Genomic DNA, 17,882 nt, shown 5'->3' on the forward strand with positions numbered 1-17,882 from the left:
GCGAGGCATTCTTGTTTATATTTAATCTGGAAGCAGGGGAGGGGAATGTCAGTTTTAGTGTCATTTTCTTTGATCACCCGAGGAGGCTGCTCAACATCAAAGTCTTTTATCTTCCAAATTGCCTGGAGATGTCTGCTGATTTTTAAAGATCTAACCCAGTCAGTCCTCTGGTGTCTTAAAACCCTCCCTTCCCTAGAACCGTGACAGGCAGTGGCAGCTGGATCATCCTGGAGGCTGAGTGTTCTGGGGAAAGGAGGGTGAGGAAGAGAGGACTGATTGCTTTCAAGTCTTGGGACCCTGCAGAGCCCATCCCGGCCCTCACCCCACCGCCATGCTCTGCAGCCAGGGCACTGCCTCTCTTCATGGGAGACTCAGCATCACAGTAAGGTGACAATGGGTCCCATGCTGGTGTAAAAGTGGATCAAACATACAGGCCATTGACACCCAGACCCAAGACACAGCCTGTTTTATGCTTTAGTATAAAGACAGGACGTAGCTACAGCCTGGCTTCTCCACATGATAAGAAATGAAAACATAGAAAATCCATGTGCAGGAAACAAAAGTTACAAACCCAAGGGGAGACATAGAGAAAGATCTGGAGAAGATGACAAAAGATACTTTTTTTTTTACCAGCATTCTGAGCCTGCTTGAACAGAAGGGAGACCTGAGCCCCACCGCTTCTTAACCCCAAGGACAGGCTGACCGAGGCACACTTGCATTACACACTGGGGGTCATGCAGCTGGCTTGCTGAATCTTGTGATGACCACACCCTGGCAAACCTACCCTCCCCGTGCTATTGGGGTGCACTGGCCTTACAGATCCAGCGAAAATGCACAAATGCAGGGAGCACAGCTCTGCAGGCAGGGGTGAGTTACTCCCTCCGGGGCTTCTGTACACCCCACTGTGCACACTGGCACCCGAATGTCCCCTGAAGACTTCTGTCAGAGGCTCAGTTTCCAGCATGGCATCACTGAAAGGTGGGGTCTAGCGGGAGGCCCTCTGGTCACTGGGGATGGACCCTTGAAAGGGCATCGGGAAACCGGGCCCTTTATTTCCGCTTGCAGACCATGAGGGGAGTGGTATCTTTTTTAAATTATTTTTTTTTATTTTAAGGAGATTAAGACAAAAGAGGACATAACAAAGCAGATCAGATCAGAACAACACAAGTAACACAGCATTTTACCATAAGACAACCCATAATTAACAGTTACTGCCATAATGTCTCTTTCTTTGAAATAGTTGAGCATAGCTTCATATACGATAGTATCAAACATAACAAAACAGTATAAAACCATTCAAGAGAATAAAAGCATTACAGGGCTTTCAGAACCAAACAGCAGAGAATGAACAATGGCTACTATATTATCTCATTTTCCATAGAAAATTTGTTTATACTATCACACATAATAATATCCAATAAGATATAACAGGATAGAACCAAAGGAAGCAGAAAAACAAAAGCATAGTAGGACTTCAGAGTAAGATGATACTAAGTCAGCACTGGCTATTCTAATGTCTTGTTTTCTTTAAAATAGCTGTTTATACTATCGCAGACAATAAAATCAAACAAACTAGGATAAAACCATTCCAACTAATGAACGCAGACATTATAAGGCTTCAGAGCAATGTAATGGGAAACCATGATTACTATTATGTACTCTTACCATTTCTTACACTAGGGAGACTATATGGTATTTAGTTTATTTCACTTATGGGTATGGTCTCAAATTCGTCCATTTATTTATAAATATCTCAATGTGATCATTCTTTGTAGCTGAGTAGTACTCCATTGTATAAAAATACGACAGGTTCTTTGTCCATGGGGAATGGTATCTTTAGCCTACACTCCCACCACGATGTGCTAGTCCCTCACCAGAGGCCTAAAAGCAGTGGGTCTGTCAGGTACATGGGTTGAAACTTCCAAAACTGTGAGCTAAAAGAAACCTTTTCTCTCAATAAATTGATTTGCTTGTGCTTGTTATAGTAATGGGAAACTAACAACACACTGGCTCAGAACCATATCTTTATGGCATGCAGAAGGCCACACCTTCAGCCAATTTCTTCAGCCTGACTGTTTTTCTCTAACCTAGAATTTGGGTTGATTCCAAGCCAACTTACTATGAGCCTCATTTCCTATCTATTCTTTTTTTTTCTCCCTATTTTGCCTGTGGATGTCTTCCTACTCCAGCACTTGCTGAAATGACTATCTTTCTTCCATTGGAACTGCTTTTGCTACTGTATTCTTTATTTGATCCATTGATCTCTCTGTGTGTATCTGCTTGAATTGGAGTCTTGATTACTATAGTTACACATCTGGAAATTGGACAAACTGTTATTTTATTGTTTTTTTTTCCCATCTTTTTCCTTTTTATGGGTACCAGGGATTGAACTCATGACTGCCTGCTTGCAAGGCACTGAGCTTATGCCGCTGAGCTAAATCCCCAGCCCTACTTTATTGTTTTTCAAAATTGTTTTATTCTCATTGCTTTGCCATTAATCTAAATTTCAGAATGATTTTGTTCATAGCAATATAAAAAGCCTTGCTGAGGTTTTGACAGGAATTGTGTTAAACCTGTATATCAGGGTGAGGAGAAATAACAAACTATTATGCTGAGTCTTCTTGTGGGTGAATACAGTATGTCTTTCCATTCATGTATATCTGTTTTATTTATTTCATCAGCACTTGAAGCCCTATAAGTGTTTTTTTAGATTTACTATAATCTAAATATTCATGTTTTGAGAAATTATATGTGGGTTTTCAAAAAATTTTGGTGTCTTGGTATCATTACTAGTATATAGAAATCCAAACCGTTTTTTCATGTTGATCTTGTATCTGTGACCTTGGCGAGCTCATTTATTATTTTCAGAAGTGAACTGAATCCACTTTTTCCTTCTTTCCTTCTTCCCTTTCTTTCTTCTTTCCCCTTTCCCTTCTTGTCTCCATTTTCTTCCACTTTCTTTGTTTCTTTTTGGTGAGTTTCTTGAGATTTTCTATCCACATAATTATGTTCTGTGTAAATAGATGGTTTCTTTTTTGTCCTTTCTTATCTAAAAGTATATGCTTTTTATTTTTAAAAAAATATCTATTTACTGTTCTGGTTTCCAGTTCTATACTGACAATAGCAAACCCATAAATCCTGCCCCCCCCCCTTTTTTTGGCAGGGAGGGAGCTATCAGGGAAAAAGTATTCACGTTTTCACCATTAGGAAGTGAGCTCTAGGATTTTTAAGATACTCTTTATCAAGCTGAAGAAGTTCCATTCTCTGTTTTTCTAGGAGTTAATATGAAAAAGTTTTGAATTTTGTCAAGTGATTTTTTTCTCTTTTGTCTGTTAATATGGAAAATTAGATTGATCTATTTTTGAAAATGGAATGACTCTTGTATCTTTGGAATAAACTACATCTGGTTATAACATATAATTCTTTTTATGTATTACTAAATTATATTTATTTTATTAACATTTTATTGAGGATTTTTGTGAATATATTCAAGGGACATTAATATGTTGCTTTCCTTTCTTATTATTTGATTTTGATGTTGGGATAACTCATAAAATCAATTGATAAGTATTCTGTTCTCTATTTTCTGGAAAAGATTGTGTAGAATTATTGTTATTTCTTTTTCAAATGTTAAGTAAAATTACCCAGTGAAATGGCCAGGGCTTGGAGTCTTATTCCTTGGGCATTTTCAGATGATCCAAATATCTGTTTCATGTTGAGGAGGTTGTCATAATATGTTTTTTAAAGAGTGGGTCCAGTTCATCTGAATTGTCACATTTACACGTGTAGAATTTTTCAGAGTATTTCCTTACTATCGTTTGACGTGTGCAGTGTCTACACTGACAGCCCAGTTTCATTTTTGATATTGGTCACTTGTGACTTCCCTCATTTCCTTTGTTAGTCTTGCTACTGAGTTGTTACTTTTGTTGATCTTTTTAAAGATTTAGTTCTCTTGTTCCACTGTTTTCTCTATTTTTTCTGTTTTCAATTTCATTAACTCTTGATCTTTATTTACTTCTTTCTGCTTCTTTTACATTTCTTTTTATATTCTTTAGGTGGAATCTCGGGTTATTGGTGTGAAATTTCTCTTCTCTTTTTTCTTTCTCTTTCATTCTCCTCCTCCTTTTCTTCCTCTTCCTCTTTTTCTTTTTCTCCTCCTCCTTCCCCTCCTCCTCCTCCTCCTCACGGAACCTGCATATTTTCCTCTCAGCACTGTTAACTGTTCCATCAGTTTTATACACTATATTTTAACCTTCATTCTGTTAAGTGTGCCTTTTATTTCCTTTTAGATTTAACAATTTTTGGAACTTTGGAAGCTTTATAGTTATTCAAGTTATTCTCTATCTTAATTTATGTCTTATGGGTACTTGAAAATAAGGCATTCTGTTGTTGTTGGCTACAGTGTCCTGTAAGTGTCCAGTAGACCCAGTTTGTGTCTATGTTTTGCTGTCTAGCTGCCATGTCCATTGCTGAAACAGGAGGAGTCTCTGATTGTGGATTTGTCCACTTCTCTTCTCAGTTCTATCAGTTTGGATTTCCCATGTTATGCACCTCTAACATCGGATGCATCTGTATTTAGCATTTCCATATCTTCCTGGCAAATCAACCTGTTTTTCATTTTGGAATGTCTCTCTCATCTCTTGAAGTTTTCTTTGCTTCTATATCTACTCGATCTGATATTCAAATAGCCTCTCTTGCTCTCTTTTGATTATTGTTTGCATGGTATACTGTTTTTTGTCCTTTGACTAATCTGTCTTACCCTACAAACAGCATATGTTGGCTCACGTTTTAAAACCAACTTTGCCTTTAAATTGTTGTTTTTGATGATTTAAAATTAAATTTGAAATGTAAGGGTTTAGATTGCATGGGAAATATTACAAAGAATCAACAACTGGGATCTCATCCTATTAAATAGCTTCTGTACAGCAAAAGAAATCACCAATAGAGGGAAAAGACAACCCACAGAATGGTAAAACATTTTAGCCAGTTAGCAAAAGACTAATATGTAGAACATGTTAAAAACTGAAAAAAATCAGATCCTACAAATTCAAAGACCCAATCAAAAAGTGGGCATCTGAGATAAACACATACTTCTTAGAGGCAGAAATACAAATGGCAAATCAATATATGAAAACATGTTCAACATCTCTCTTGTCATTTGAGATACAAATTAAAAACAATGCTGAGATTCCATCTCACTCCAGAAACAATGGCTATTATCTAGAAATTAACCAACAACCAATGCTGGAGAGGGTTCTGGGGGAAAAAAGAAACCGTTCTCCAGTGTTGGTGTGAGTATAGACTGGTGCAACCACTGTGGAAATCAGTGTGGAAATTCCTCAAAGAAATTAGGGTTAGAGGTCCCATTTGATCCAACTATTCCCTTTGTGGGTATCTTCTTAGGTGAATTGAAAACACCACACCACAGTGATATGTATGCACCCATGTTTATAGCAGCACAGTTTGTAATAGCTAAATCTTGAAAACAGTCCAAATGCCCATCAGCTGAGGAATGGATAAAAAGATGTTTTTTTATTTATTTTAAAGAGTTTAAGACAAAAGAGGACAGAACAAAGCAGATCAGAACAGAACAATATAAGCAACACAGTACTTCACCACAAGACAACTATATACAAAGGAGTACTACTCTTCCATAAGAAAGATAAACATGAAACATTTCTAGGTAAATAGATGCACCTTGAGACCATACTCTTAAGTGAAATAATTGTTCATGCATGTGTAAATATACATTATTTCTCTGATATGAGAAACCTTAAGTGTAAATAAGGACCAAAGTGTATAATAGGCATTGTGAAATAGGAAGAAATGGTTCAAAAGAAAGGGGAACTAGGGACAAGGGAGGGGGAAAAGAAGGAAGGGAAAAAACAATAAAATAAGGATAAAGTAGAAACAAAACTTAATAAATAAGGAGGAGAGGAAGGGTTGAAGGGACGAGAGGGGACTGGGGAAAAAAGAGGAATCAAACTATATCATATACAGGTACAAATTCCCTGTGATGCATATGGTCATTATGTCTATCTAAACCATGCCAGCAAACTTAACAAAAAAGAAAAAAGATAAACATAACATTGCCAGTTGGCTATACATATTTTCTACTTTTTTGATGAGACTATTTCTTTGGTGAAACTGTTGTTTTATTTGTTTCAAGCATGGTCATGATTACTCACTAAAGCATTTTTTTTTTTTTTTGTCCTGGGGATCAAACTCATGACCTCATGCTTGCCAAGCAAGCATTTATGCCACTAAGCTAAATCCCTGGTCCAATTAAAGTATTTTTATACTGCCTGCTCCAAGTTCTTTTTCAGATCATTTTGTTATCTCAGTGTCGGTATTTATTGATCAACTTCCCACTCAATTGAGATTTTCCTAGTTCTCAGTATTATGAGTGATTTTGGTTGCAGCTTGTGCACTCTGGATATTTTAGGATGAGACCCTGGGTCTTAAGTCTGGTCTTGGCTAACTTCTTGTGACACTGCTCCACCAAGACAAGGAAATTTCCACTATAACATCTGCTAACAACCATGTGAAAAGAAGCACATGGCCTCCACTGACACTACCAGAGTGTGATGATGATCGTCCTGACTCTGTGCTTTGCCTTTTCTGGCACACTACAGTGTGTGAGGTGGGTGGGAGTTGTATTTGTCATTGCTGGGTGGAATGAGAGATTTAGACTCTGCACATGGCTTCCAAGGCACTGTAGAGAGGTGAGGGTAGAGGAGGATGCGTTACTGCAAACTGGATCTGAAATTCCAGCTCCCTCCTGGATCTCTGATAGAACCCCATTGATAGGGTTGCACTGCCTCATTATGATCTCGTGAACACGGAAGCCTGCATTTCCCACCTGCTTCCCTCGGAATGGGTGAAGGTGGGACCACAGATTTTCTGGAGTATAGCAATTATTTTCGAAAGACTACCAACTGTAGGCTGCCCCTCTCTTGGTCCTTTGACTCGTAGCTGCCTGCCACTCTTCCTCCTCTTGCTTTTCTCCTTCTTGTTCACCTTTTTCCATCTCCTCTTCTTTTCTTCACCTTCACTCCTCCTACTTCTTTCCTTCCTCCTCATCCTCTTTCTCCTCCTCCTCCTCCACCTCCTTTGCCTTCTCTTTATCATTCTCCTATTTCTTCTTTTGATGTGTGTAGAAGCCTTTTCCAGGTTGTCAACTTCTTCAGCAACTCTGAGATGTCTTAGATACATAAAGAACCCAGAGAACTCCTTGTTGTGTTATTGGTTGGGTCCCAGGGACCCCATCTCATTCTTCTGGAATCGTGTCACATTTGTTTTATATATAATGTCCAGAGTTTTCCATGCATTTACCAGAAACAATAGAAATGAACATATATCTGCTTCATCTTTCTGGGAAGGGAAGCCTACATTTTTGGTGTACATTACAGAAGCTAATTTCACTCTTCACCCAATCTGAGTATCTTCACTTTTAATAACAGGTTTACTTTACTTATATCATTGGGTGTGATCCTGTGAGTCAGTGTTATCTTTTCTGGGAGAGCATATTTAAAGTTTAACATATTAATCACATGATTACCAATAGGCTGTTTCTATATGTTTTCCTCAAAATAAGACTTAATTAGAAAATATTCAGCCTTGAAAATCAGAGATTGAAAATGCCAGCCCAGCCAGCCTGTCCTTGCCTATCTGCCACTGCACAAAAGAACAGGACTTGAACAAACACATAGGGGTGTGCTCTTCTGCATGACACTGGCCATCACCATGGTGATGTCCAGCTAGGGCTGATTTTCCAGGTAGGGCTTATTTTTAGCTACCATTCCTACCTGGCAAGGAGCTCATCAAGTTGCCTTCTCCCCATTTTGTCCCTTTACGGTGCACATAACATACAGGTGGAAGGTTTCCTTAATGGTGACAATACTCCATCAGGAGACCCTGAAAAGAAGTAGCAATCGGTTGACTGGTGTCTTTATGTTGACCACACTGCTGCCACTAAATGCAAAACTCATCTCTTTCTTTTCTTTCTCCTTCCTCTTATAACTTCTGGGATGCTAATACTCTCTGGATTCTGAGAGGAGAGACAAGATCTAACCAATCCTTTTCTTTTTCTTACCCTATCTTATAGTTGGCATCCAGGGTGGTTTTGTTTGTCCAATAGGAATTTGAATATGTGAAATTAACCAAAAACACAGCAGTTAGAATTTAGCAAGAGCAAGAGGAAGAGTTAGGCAGGAGCAGACGGCAGACGCGGTGATATCTCACGTTTCCAGTTTCTAGTCAGGGTGCTGAGGTGCATGGTTATGGTCAGGGGAGCTGCCTCCATGTGGGTGCTGGGGTTTGCTGCCTTCATAAACACCCAGTATAATTTCTCATTCAAATGCAGTTCCAAGGTCCCCTTCGCTGTCCGATGGAAAATGTGCACCCTGTTATACCCATAACACACAAACCCCTGGTGAAATTTTTCTGTACTCCAGGTGAGTACAAAGGAGATGTGTCCTGGGTACTTCAGAATCTTGATCTCTATTTAAGTGGAGAATTAACAGTTTTGCCTAGGTTTTGTTCTCTCCTCCCACAACTTTAGTGTCCTGGGGCAAATTTTTCTCCCTCCAAATCCTTCTAATTTTTCCTCAAGTGAAGTGAAGCCTCCCCGCTAGAGACGGCATGGAGGAAGTGGGGGAAGGAGTGTTGGGGGAGGCATGGCCCTGAGCCAGGCACCCACAGCCGGAATCCCCAGAGGACTCTGACCTCTATCGCTAGGGTGGCTGCCTGCATTTCCAAACACAAGGATGCCTGATTCCTAGCTGCTTCTCCAATTTAATGTTAATTTAGATGCTTGACAATGAGCATCAAGGGGCTGATAGGTGAATTTCTTCACACACTGCTGTCATCCATGATCAGGTCCCTCAGAGCTTGCTCCTCATGGCATTTGTACTGGGACGACATTGACCTATTTCTCCTGATAGGAAAGCTTTGGCTTGGAGCCAGATAGAGCGCAGACTTTCTCACAGCAGAGTGGACCTTTGTTGCAAAACTGGTAGCCTCTTTACTTTTCTCCTTCTAATCCTGCACCAGCTCTTTCCCTCTCTCTCTCCCTGATCTCTGGCCTGGAAACCAGTCTCATAATTGTAGAGCAATTGTAGCTGATGATGGCTTCCTCCTCAGAGATGCCTGATTTTTAAAAAAGTAGTACATTTTTGCAATATGTAATAAGTACATTCATCTCACAGAGTTGGAAATGTGCGTATTGCATTCACACCAAGGAGGGAATACCAAAGGATGTAACTTCAAGATAATAGCATCCTCAGTGAAATGTGAACAGCAGGAATGGAAGCTTCTAGATACCCCTTCCCCGGAGAGGCAGTGTGTGGGACCCATAGTTTGGCAGTCGGCTTTCAAAGTATGTCTCAGGGCACTTCAAACTCTATAAATGGGAAACTCAGAACACAACTTCTCCTGCCAACACCACTAGTAGGCACTATGGAACCCATAGAGTTGGTTAAATTTATTTTCCTGGAGAGATATGGATACTTAGCTCAGATGCTACTTCCTCTGGGGAGTCCTCCCTAAATCATCACTGATTGGGTGCCTAGCTTAGTCCTCCCCTAGCATCCCCAAATCCCTCCCTCTTGGCACTGGGCCCACTCCAGGGTGCTTGCATATTGGGGTCACAGTGATGGGTCTGTCACACCTACTCATCGAGGGGCCATGATTTTTAAATATTTGAACCCCCAATGCCTTGCATAGTGCCAGACACATAGTAAGCACTCATAAATATGTCAAAAGTTATATTGTAGCTGGTACATACAGACATCTACCAGAATAAGTCTTTGGCTAATTTATTATGTTGGGGAGTTAAAAGTCCATTGCATGCACCAAAGGCCACTTTCCAAAATTAATGTTTCACTGGGAGGGAAAACTGTCTCTGAGATTTGAGGGAAGTAGTCTGAGCTGAGCCCTGCAGAACCTTGACACGGGCTTGTTCCTTGTGAGCAGACGTTCAGAATTGAGGGCCTCAGGGTCATGGAGGTGCAGGAAGGAGAGAAAACTCTTTGCTGCTGGAATTCCAGCTTGGAAACTTGATGTCCATGTCACAGGTAGTCCTTTTCCTTTATTAAATATGAAAAACTTTGAGATAATTTTTCAGGCAAGTCAGGTACTAGACCAGTGTAGCATGGCACATCATAGGTGCTCAGCTAAACTTTGCTCAGCCAAGCTTAGCTGAATAGTGCCTAATGCTGCCAGCCACGCACTCACTGCTTCTGCATGCCTCTCGCTTACAAGGAACAGAAAAGGTGACAGGAACAAAACAGTGGGCCAGGGCCAGACTTCTAACAGCACAGCTCCTACTGCCCTAGATGATCTGGGCTCATAGCATTGAGAACACAGACTGTAAGTATTCTGCCTGCACTGCTTTTGGAAACGCAGTCAAGTCCAAGGTGAGAACCCCTTTTCCTCTGTGTGGGAGGCCTGATCCCATGACCACCCCAGATGACTGACTGGTGGCCATGGGCAAGTATGGGGTACATATAGGATGTGTGGCCATACAGAGAGCACCCAAGGACCTCAACTAGGAAGGCAGAGGGAAGCCTTTGCTGTGCAGGCCTCGAGGACACCCAAGGCGTGGAGCCATCTTAACGGGGTCCTCTTGATGGTGCAAAGAGCACCGCAGGGAGAAGACCACTGTCAGAGACATGGGAGTTTGCCTTGAGTATGAAGGGAGGTGTTTGCAATTAACCATTGGTTGCTAGGTCTGGTGCTCAAACTAGCTACCACCTACACGAGTTGAGAAAAGGAAGAAAGAGCAGTTAGAATGCAGGAAAGAGGGAAAAACCCATTTCGCCCACTTGACATGCTCAAATTACTGCTGCCAGCCGCCTGTGCGGTCAGGACAGTCCCCTGCGAGCCCTGCGCAGACATTTGGTTGCTGTGGTGAGTGCCCTCTTGGAACCGAAGGCGCTGAGGCCTTCTCTGAGCACAAAGGGCACCTGTATGGACGTTGGGGACCCCAATCCATCCTGGATCCTCCCCTCAGTGGCTCAATGACTGTTCCTCAGCCGAGCAACGTGGGGGGAGGGGGAGGGGAAGAACTTTGGGAGAAGTGAAGCAGAAAGAATCTTTGTGACAATGACAATTTAAGAAACACTAGACAACCAGCTCACTGGGTGCTTCTGAAGCTTCTGCGGGGGGGTGAGGCAGTGGAGCGGTCATGTGGAAAATTCCCTTTCTGCTGTGTCGCCTCCCCCATGCTAAGGTAAAGTCATTGTTTGCATGTGAAAGCCCTCATTCCCGACAGGATTCTGTCAGGCTAGGAGAAAATGCCTCTTTCTGGGAAGAAGTTGCGTTGGGTAAGTTCGGAGGGCTTGAGGGTTAGGTAGTGGTGGTCACTCAGAGATTGGGGAACAAGCCTTGTTTGAGGAACAAGCCTTGGATGTCTGATTCATAGGACATGGTGAGAGAGGAAAACGGTGACCAGACTATGGTGATGAAACGATGTGTAGGAGGGAGGCCTGGGGTCCTCCTGCCGCCTCCGCCCAGGCTCCTCCAGGCACCCGGGCCCTGTGTTCATGCTTGCTGGTGGTGAGAGGTGCTAAGGAAGCCGTGGGCCCCACTACCCCGCTCCGCCCTTCAGGTTTCTCCACTTAGGCTCAACCCCTAACATCTGTGTCCGCCAACTCCAGCAGGCCCGGCATGTACCCTTGGGGAACCAGCAGGCGGGCAAAATGCCCTGCCACCCCAGGTAGGCCCTTCTGAGCCAGAGGCTGGAGCGGTGTCACTGGTGCTTGGTGGCCCTGCCTCTGCCGAGGCCCACAGTCTTGGGCAACAGAAATGTCAGGCGATGTGATAAACTGACCCTGACTGTCTGTTTGCTTATTTACTTCTCTTCACAGGCAGCTTGGTTTCTGTTACTGCTTCCTACAGGCTGTGTGGTGATCCCACAGACAGGAAGGCCTCCCTTCACTCTTGTAGGCCTCTGGCCAGAGGCCTTGGCAACAAGGCTGAACACAGTCAATTTGGGGCTGTGGCGTGGGGAACATTCTGGGCCCTCACTCAAGGCCACAGGGCTGGGGAAACCTTGCTCTGAGCTGATCCCTTTCTGCTGTGGGGCTCCAGGCATAACACATCAGCCAACACCCCGTGGACACTGGCACCTGTCTCCTGACCTAGGAGAGCAGTGCTTACCCGGACCCACTGTCCCCAGCATCCTACTTGCTTTTCCAGCTTACTCAGGGGAGCCAGGGGGCCCGGCAGGAAATGACGGGGGCACCGGAGGGGCGACAGAGATGCTGAGTGGGACTCGCTGAGCTTGCTGGCTGGCACATGAGGCTGGAGCTTATGAGAGACCAGAAGCCACAGGGGAGCGATAGGAGGAGCCACGCATGTGCTGGTTCCCCAGCGACCACCACCACCACAGAGGACCAGAGAAATGAACTGGCACGCAGGACTATGGAGGATTAAAGCTAAACACCTAGACTTGGCAGCAGAGGCCTGTCATCCCGGCACTCTGGGAGGCTGAGGCAGAAGGATGGCAAGTTTGAGTCCAGCCAGGACAACTGAACAACCTAGTGAGACTCAGATTTTAAAAATGCCAGAAAGGGCTAGTGATGAAGCTTGACGCAAAGACCCTAGCTTCAACCCCAAGTACTGTAAAAAAAAGAAAGACAAAAGAAAGAAAGAAAGAAAGAAAGGAAACAGCTAAGTAAGGACAAAAAACAAAAACAAACAAACCAAAAGCATCAAAAAGCAAATGGGGCCAAATAACACCTCACGGAATCTAAGCGTTCCTTCCTTACCAGAAGTCAGCCTCTCATCAATAGCAACTGTCTTGCTCCTCAGCACCTCTTTCTCGGCTGCCTGCAGGGCTGGGGGCTGCTTTAAATCAGTGCCAGCCTTGACCTCTGCTTGGCAGCTGAGAACACCAAGGCCCAGGGAAGCAGCCTCTTCTGGCTGACTTAGCCCTCCTTACACACTGACAAACCCAGCAGTGGCTCCTTGAGTCACAGTTGTGTGACACTGTCACAGTCTGACCATCTGGGTGCTTTCCTGGTGAGGAAGGGCTGGAGGATTTACCTGAATTCTCTTCCTTGTGTGATTTCCCGGGAAGAACCCAGCCTGCGCCCTGGAGACCCGGGCTCTCTGGTCCTGGTTCTACTGCCCGTTAACTAGCTGTGTGATGGTAATGAGCCACCTCTTCCTACCTGTCCTGGTCATCGGGCCCTGGCCTCTGTCATCTCTGCACTCTCACAATTTCCACCTTTGCAGGGACACCTGCCTTTCCACTTAGCCATCTGCTCAGTTCTGTGTTTATCTCTTCCTTCTTCTTGCTGGTTCCTGTAAAGAGGACACTCAGAGACTACAGGAAGAAATGTGTCCCCAGGTCTCCGTCACCTTTGACAATGTAAAGGTGCAACAATATGCATGCAAAATATAATTTTTAATACAATCTGGTTTTGCTGCTGGCAAATTTTCATGCCGTTTGGCTGACTGTTTAAATCCACTGCAGATAATCTGCAAGGTACACTGGAGCAAGTGTACGACAGACAGCAAGGTGACTGTCATCAAAACGACCTACTGTCACCCCGAGTTCTCTCACATACATCTACAAAGAACCTGCACACCAGTGTCACACCCACACAGTGGCCTCCCATAAGTGACATTAAAAAAACCTCAATCTCCTGAAAAAATTCATGAAATAGTTTCAGTACACATGAACAGAGCACGCGTTTGTGTTCAGTGAAACTTCTTTGATGGTGCCTGTTCAAATATCGGCAAATATTATGAAAACACCCACAGACATCATCCTCAGTTACTGTGGTCACGTGGGATGCAGAAATCAACAGGGAAGAACAAAACACCGAACGTTGTGCATATTCTGGGACATCATAGATGGTCCCAAGCCCAAAATGATAGCTTCTAACCAAGTGTGCTAGAGAGGCCAGCCCAGTACAGCAGGCAAGGCGGGCAGGACAGACTGCGAGAGGAGTGGAAACACATCCCCCTGAAAAGCAATTGGACATAAAGATGTGAGGGCCTGGGTCCCTCTTCAAGCCTCTTCAAGGCTGCTTCAAGGTCACAGAAGATCAACTCATACTGGGAAGAAATCACCTGGGGAAGAAATGGAGCCCAGGGCAGGGAATAGAGAGCTGATTGTGGGAATCCCAGAGACAACAATAATGTTCATGCAGCTGGATTTCTGTCTTGCCAAACTGGAGTACTACACACCCAGCACTGATGAAGCCCCAGACTGGGAATCAGTACCCCTTCTTTATTATAAAATTAACATCACTGAAAGCTTTAAAAAAGTGGCAGACCAAAAATATCACACCTCAGGCAAATGAGTTGAAAATCTCTCACAGCAAAATCTTGTTTTTTCCACTCATCTCTCAAGTCAGGGGACACCTGGTAAAGAAGCTGGTGTTTAGGTAAAGAAACGCGATTCCTGGTGCGCGCGGTTTCCTGATGGTACCGGGTGGAAGTGACATCATGGAAACACATGTGCCTCAAGGTCAGTCTGTACAGTTGTGGGGTGAAAACAGGAGTCTTAGTCATCAATGGAAAAGTGTGCGTGCGTGTGCCTGCGTGCGTACGTGTGTGTGAGTGCATTCTGTGATCTGCTGCTAGCTGCTCTCTGCTTCCCAAGATGAAGTTTGAATCAAGTTTGTGCGGCCTGATTGCCAGGTTTTCCCACACACTCAGCTCCGCTAAATGCACAACCTCAGCGTAGGCTGCTCCACACCGCCTTGGCTTGTGCCATTTGGAAGGAAAGAAAATGATTGCTACTGAGAAGAAAGGAAGTTTGTCTTCCACTCCTGGGCAAGGAACTTATGACATAAGATGCCCATCCCAGTGGTTAATACGAACAGTCTCGTTTGTATAGCGTTCCCCATGGTGACACAAGTGAGCATGTGGCAGCCTCTGCATGTAGGGACTCCTTTGTCTTAATTAAAAGTATTGTGGGAGACATGGAATTTGGCTGAGCCTCATAAATCTGCTAAAAGAATCAAAACTGTCAGATAAGTTTAAATAGAACCAACCGGGCCCTCTGGAGAATCCCGGAGATTTCCTGCTAGTAGTTGACACCCACTTTCCTGTCACTTCTGCCCTCCACGGATGGCGACTGCGCTCATTAACCGGTAACCCTCCCCACCCGCGGATGACAAGGATGTCCCCGCGGAGTGCGGGACTCAGACATGATAAATTTACTCCCGCTTGTAAAAAGGGAACTCTCCTCAGGGCAATAAAAATGCTGGGAGGCTTTAAGGAAATAAGTAGTTTATCTGATAACCTACCTTCGTTAGCAAAGCCTGGTCCTCCAGGTCCGGACGGCTTCTCAGCACCAGGGAGAACTGCTCCAGAGAAACTGCCTGGGAAGAAACGAGCCCTGAGCTGAGCAACCTCCTTCAGTCCCGAGCCCGCCCGCTGGGCAGGAGAACCTTGTGGTTGTGATGGATGCGAGGGTACACCGGCCCTCCTATCTTGGTGACACAGAAGAGCCACCTGCCTGCCCCCTGCATGGTACAGGGCCCACAGAGTGACTTTTCTGCCTGGTCAGCTGGGAAGATTGCAGAGCACAAGGCCATCTGCAAATCAGAGGTCCAAGGTTCAGCTGCCACCTGGGCCTTTGGTCCCCGGAGCCCAGCCTCCCTCCTGGTTCCTGTGATTACATGGAGGGCACCCCGCCTGCCTCTGTACACGCGGGGGTGCTAAGCTTCTCCATCTTCATCATGATTTCCATGGCTCTAACTCTTCTCCTGGTGGCTACATGATAGGGTCCCAGGGGTGACTCAAACAAGCCCCGGGAGCTCCCTAAAAACATATCATCTTCCCCACATCAGCCTCTGCCAGTGGAAGGATGGAGGGGAATCCAAGAAGCTTTACCAAAAAGCATTTTCACGATCCACTGAAACTGGCCAGGAAAGCGCTGGAACTGAATCTAGATAATTTCCATGCATCTCCTCCTCTTCTCTATCTCTGCACTGTTTTTCCTTTGGCCTAAATAAGCATCAAAATACACCGCCTCACCTGGATGCTGTTTTAACTAAATTACTCTGCTCTTTAATATGTGCCCACCTTTCCCCACCACCCTCAGAGTTAAAATAAGCTCTCGCTGTTAACCTTATTGCTAGACTCAGCACAGGGTTCTGCTCTACCCATTAGGACCCTTCACAGCCCTTCTGCTGGTGACAGTCCCAGCTCTTGCCTATGAGGAGGACTGGAATAAGCCCTGCCTTTGAAGGCCACAGACTGTCCCATCCTGCCTTGCAAAGCCACTGAGCACGCTGCTCCCTTCCCCACCTCCACAGACCCTGAGCTCAACAAGGTCACTTTGTTTTAGTGCCCCAGGGACAGTTCCATTCCCCTGTGTTGATTCCCCTCCCAAATATCTGAATGTCATGCCAACAATTGCAGACATTTTAAAAGAGAATTCCATTAGCAATACTGAATTCTCATCATGAGAACACTGTATGGCTAATTTTGTGTATTTTTTAGGGTTACCTAATAAAACATTTCTACATCGAAATATTTGCTCTTATCCAAATGTGGGATCCAAATGTGCTCAGTAGAAACCTAGAGTGGCCCCTGACATGTTGCCTCCAATGTAGATGTGTACCCAGGCTTCGACCAGTTAGAGACGCGGTAATTACAGACAGTCTTAGTCTCTTTACGCTGCTATAACAGAATACCGCAAGCTGGGCCTTTAAGAGGACATTTATCTCCGGTCTGGAGACTGGAAGTCCAAGACCAATGCACCACCAGTGTGGTCTGGCAAGGGCCTTCTTGCTGAGTTCTCCAGGGGCAGGAGGCAGAAGGGCCAGCGAGCTGCGTGAAGTCTGTTTTATCAGGGTCATACTCCCATCTATGAGAAAGGGGCCTGCATGGCCGGATTACCTCTTAGCAGTATTGCATGGACATCTAAAGTTTGGAGGGACACAGTCAAACCATAGCACATAGAATATTCCATTTAATATTTTTGTTGGTGTTGTTATTTTATTTCTTCCCATTTAATTTGTTAAAAGGGGGTCAACAGAAGCCTGCAGGGATAAGAACCCAGGCCATGTAGAGTCATACAAGGAATGTGTCCTCATCCATCCCAAAGGCACCCATGTGGACCCCAGAGGCAGGCGCTCTCTCACCAGCTCGGTCATCAGCTCTGGTTTGGACTTCTGCGCCCACTTGATTTGGTGTGATGACACTCTGACCTCTATCATCCCAGGGTGAATAGAGAACAATCCACAAGTTGTGGTGCCAGGCTTTCTTTGCATCATCTTTTTAAAGGTAGCTTTTTTATTTGGTAGAGTTTATGCACTGACACACTCTTGATGCAGTTTGTGGAAATCAAGGCACTTACTACTCAGCTCCTTGGAGACTATTTGATTTTTGACTTCAGTCCTTTCTCTGTGGTGCCTGCACATTTACGCCCCTAACTGCCTGTGCATTGGACTCCACTGTGACATTTTAATTTGTCCCCAAGACATTGCACGTATCCTGATCAAGTTGCCTTGAGCTCCCTAAGTCCAGGAGGCTTCCATATAGAGCCAACCCTTGCCACACCATCCCCTTCCTGTGGGACTGTCACCCCCCAGCCACCAAGCTTTCCAGGCCCAAACTCTGCTTCTTTATTCACATCCCAAGTGGCCCGCTCACTGCATTCCTCCCACAGTTGTCACTTGGACTCCTGCAGACCTGCCTCACTCGATCCCAGCCTCAGGGTTCACCCTCCCTTCTGGTCGCCTTGTCCTCTTCTCCCCCATAGCAGACCCCGCATTCTCCAAGCTCCTGTGCTCATGCTGTGCCCTTCCCTCTGCTGTCTCCGGCTTAGCACCTTTCCCTGGTGCAAAGGGACAGCTCCCCACTGCCATTATTCCAGGGTCCCGTGCCTGGCCACATGGTCCCCTCCCCAT

At 44.7% G+C, this 17,882-nt stretch overlaps 1 long non-coding RNA gene across 1 annotated transcript in view; it reads right to left on the reverse strand.

Annotated features, from left to right (window-relative positions):
• LOC106026534 (uncharacterized) overlaps nucleotides 1-17,882 on the reverse strand; it is a 93,035-nt gene that overhangs the window by 19,291 nt on the left and 55,862 nt on the right. The window contains exons 3-4 of the long non-coding RNA XR_001200171.2: nucleotides 15,270-15,344; nucleotides 7,809-7,917 (exon numbers count right to left, since the gene is read on the reverse strand). This is a non-coding gene — a long non-coding RNA (uncharacterized LOC106026534). The remainder of the gene's footprint in view (nucleotides 1-7,808; nucleotides 7,918-15,269; nucleotides 15,345-17,882) is intronic.

This window comes from Cavia porcellus, unplaced genomic scaffold (assembly GCF_034190915.1).
Source record: "Cavia porcellus strain 051 isolate PalLab524CR breed Dunkin Hartley unplaced genomic scaffold, mCavPor4.1 scaffold_18, whole genome shotgun sequence".
In the NCBI taxonomy this organism is placed as follows: domain Eukaryota; kingdom Metazoa; phylum Chordata; class Mammalia; order Rodentia; family Caviidae; genus Cavia; species Cavia porcellus.